The sequence below is a fragment of the Lipotes vexillifer genome, unplaced genomic scaffold (assembly GCF_000442215.2).
Source record: "Lipotes vexillifer unplaced genomic scaffold, Lipotes_vexillifer_v1.1 scaffold931, whole genome shotgun sequence".
NCBI classification, from domain to species: Eukaryota; Metazoa; Chordata; class Mammalia; order Artiodactyla; family Lipotidae; genus Lipotes; species Lipotes vexillifer.
In genome coordinates this window covers 1978162-1981656 of record NW_006788845.1, presented here as the reverse complement: position 1 = coordinate 1981656, position 3495 = coordinate 1978162, and positions in this window count along the sequence as shown.

Sequence of the window (3495 nt, the reverse complement as noted above, 5' to 3'; positions counted from 1 at the left end):
TCCCTACATTGGATGAATCTTTTTTGCACTCCAAAGTGTTTTTTGGACAGAAATCATAGTCCTTTCCCGAAAAAAAAAAATTATAATGCAATTTGGTGAGTGATCCATGCAGGGTCAGCTTCATGGTTTAGCAACTTGGGTAGTTGCACAGGGCCTTGTGTTCAGAAGGGCCCGTGTGTGGTTTAAGGCTCTGCTGTTGCTGTCTTGAAATTCTTAATAACTTCTGAGCAAGGAGCCCTTCATTTTAATCTTGACTGAGACCGACAACTTATGTAGCTCGTCCTGGATATATGGATACATAACACACTTCAAGAACATACATGCAGTTGCCTTGTCGGCATGACCCAGGGACACACTGAAATGCAATGGAATACAATGCTTAAAGAGTTTTCCCAGAGTTGTTGAGTAGAACAGGAGGTAAGGAATGAAAGGATTCAAAAATAATCAATCCAGAAAAAAAAAGATTATCCAAAACAACATTTCTGATGACTGATGACTGTTCCAACCTAACAAAGAAAAGGGCCTTTCTGCTTTAGGTGGTCCTGGATCAAGGGTAATATTGGGCCCTCTGAGGAGGCTGGGCCTCTCTATTTTCACAGGTTAAGTTTACCCTCCTGAAACTGTTGGAAATCTTGCCTTGGGGAAGCAGACTCTATGGCTTCATTACAAATCTCAAAGGTTCTTCAATACCTCACTTTGCATTTAATTTCTCTCAAGTTGTCAAGATTGATGAAATACATGCATGCTTCTGCTCTTTTCCACCTGACATGTCCACCTCTACACCTGCCCTGCTACTCAGGCTGTTTCCACCTTAGGAATGTGCCTCTTTTTTTCTTCTGTCCAAATTTAAGTCCTACCTCTGCAGTTTACTAGCTGTTTGACTTTGGGAAGGTCACTCAACCTCTCTGTGCCACAGTTCCCTAATTCAGAAAATGAGGATAATAATAGAACCTACCTCATATGGTTGTTGAGAAGCAAAGAAATTAATTCATATAAAGTACTTAAAATCGTGCCTATCACATAGGAAAAGCTCAATAAATGTTTGTAATTCTTGTTACCAACTCTCACCCCACATAGTCCATTTAAACTATCATCAAGCCCCAAAGTTCCTACCTCTGAAACTGCTCCATGCCTGCTCCCATCATTTTATTTCAGGCCACTGTCTCCTCTCTCCTGACTTCTGCTGCAGCTTCTGAACCGAACCCCAGGCTCTAATCTTATCCTCCCCACAAGGCCCATCATCCCTCTGGGCATGCAGTAGGCACTCCATATGTGTTGAACGAGGCAGTGACTGAATGAATGATGAATGAAGGAGCACAGTAGAGTGATGGTTCTAAAGCAAAAATCTGACTACCTCACTCTGTGCTACTTAAGCCCCTCGATGCTTGGGATAAAACCCACACTCCTTAACGGAGGCCTTCTTGATCCTTCCTCTGCTCCTGTCTTAAGCTTCTCTTCTCACTACTAATCTCTCTGTCCTCATGCCCCAGCTCCCCACCTCCGGCCTTGCCTCCTCTGGTCATTCTTCTCAGAACTGCTTTCTTCCTCTTGGGTCTTTGCTCACGTATGGCTCCCCCTCCCTGCTCCCTCATCCCTCCCCTGTTCCTGCATCTGGCCATCCCTGCTCATCTCTGTACCTGAGCTGAGACATCACCTCCTGAATGCCCAAGGCAGCATCAAGCTTCCCGCTACACATTCCGGAGCAGGTACGGATAAACCGCCACTTATCCCCATTTCCCCTCTTCCTTGTCAATCTCTTCTACTAGAATTAGTACTCCTAAACAGTAAAGTTTGTGCCTTGTTCATTTGCCTATTTTCAGTATCTATCGCAGTTCTTGACAGAATAGACATTTAGTAAATGATGATGTATTTATCAAATTAATGTTGCACTGTAATTCCTTCATTTCCATTTCTGCCCTTCCTTTGTGAGAACATCAAAGGTAGGAACCAGGGCTATTTCTTCCTTACTTTTTGTACCCTCAGCCTCTAGCCCAGCCAGACCCACTGTAGCCACTCAAGGAGTATTTATTAAATAAATAAATGACTTTTCGACTTTAAAATTTGAATCTGTCAATCTAAAGATATTTATGATGTGCCTTTTCCAGGCAAGATATCCTATTAGCATGAATTGCCAGACAAGACACAATGACAGGCCGGAGCAGGGAAGGAAATTTCAGGCTGAGAAAACAGCCTGGAGACAGATGGGGAGCTAGACAAGAGCCTGAAGAGTTTGGGGGATGGTGGGAATGTAGTTAGGGAGAAATGGGAGATTGAAAAGGGATTTAGACTCCAATCCATAAGCAACAGGGAGCCACTGCAGGTTCTTGAGCATGGGCTAGACAAGAAACAGCCTGGGTTTAGGAATAGAAACCCTAGAAGCAGAGAGAAAAGTGGCTTGAAGTGGCATGGGATTTGGGGCAGGCGGACTGGCAGAGGCCATGACAGCAGTAACAGACAGACAACGTGAAAGCAGGGGTGGGGACCAATGAACTTGAAGGTGCTCCAGAGGCTGTAGCCTCAGGGCTGTAGGACTGCTAGGCTCAGGGAGGCAAGTAAGGATGGCAAGTGTGAAGATGGCTTGGGGATTGAGAGCATGGTGAGATTGTCACTTATCAGGAGGAAGAGGATGTGGTGGAAGGAGTTCGGATGTGCTGTTGGGGAGCAGGTTATGAGCTTGCCCTGGGCCACATTGTAGGGGGATGAGCAGCTTTGGGAATACCATGCGACAGGCAGCTGGAACCAGGCCTGGGAGGGAGGGAGGTATGGGGTTGGTGAAGCTGCAGAGAGCAGTGAAGTATGGCCCCCCGAGCCTGGTGCTTACATTCCTGGCAAGGAATGCAGTGGAGGATGCTGGACTAAAAGGGGATGCAGGGCTCTACACACCGAAGGCTCTCAGCCCAGCCTTTCAGGGTGATGTTCACCAAATGGAATCGTTAGTGAACAGTGTTGGGAAACACCGAACTACAAAACCTGACATTTCTGAGCAGCAGGCAGACAGGCAAGGGGGTTCCCAAGATCAGGCTGGGCGCCTCTGTCGCTTCCTTCAAACCCTAGCTGAAATGCAACATGGAAGGCACTTCCATCCCGTGGAGGAGCCGGGATGAGGCGATTGCTGAGCGCAGAGTTCAGAACGGCTGATAAATGCCCTCCTGTCCAACCGTTCTGTTTGGGTTTGGGGAAGAGCTTGGAGGGGAAGGGATGGGGGGAATGCCTAGGCTGGGGAGGAGAGAGAGGGAGGGCGGCAGGAGGACAGGATGGGTTTGGTGGGGCTGCATAATTTTTGTTCTTTTTCACGTAGCACATAAGGAGGTAAGGAAGCCAAGGATTTCTGTCAATTGTGAGAGCTTCTGCGGCAACGAGGATGTCAGCTCAGGAGCCAAACTGCCATTTCTGCTTTAATTGGAGCCTCTCCGTGAAGGTTTGGGAGGGACAGGAGGAGGGGGGCGGTGGAGAGAGGGAGAGGAGAGAGAAAAGAGTCAGCAGCTGAAAAAGAGA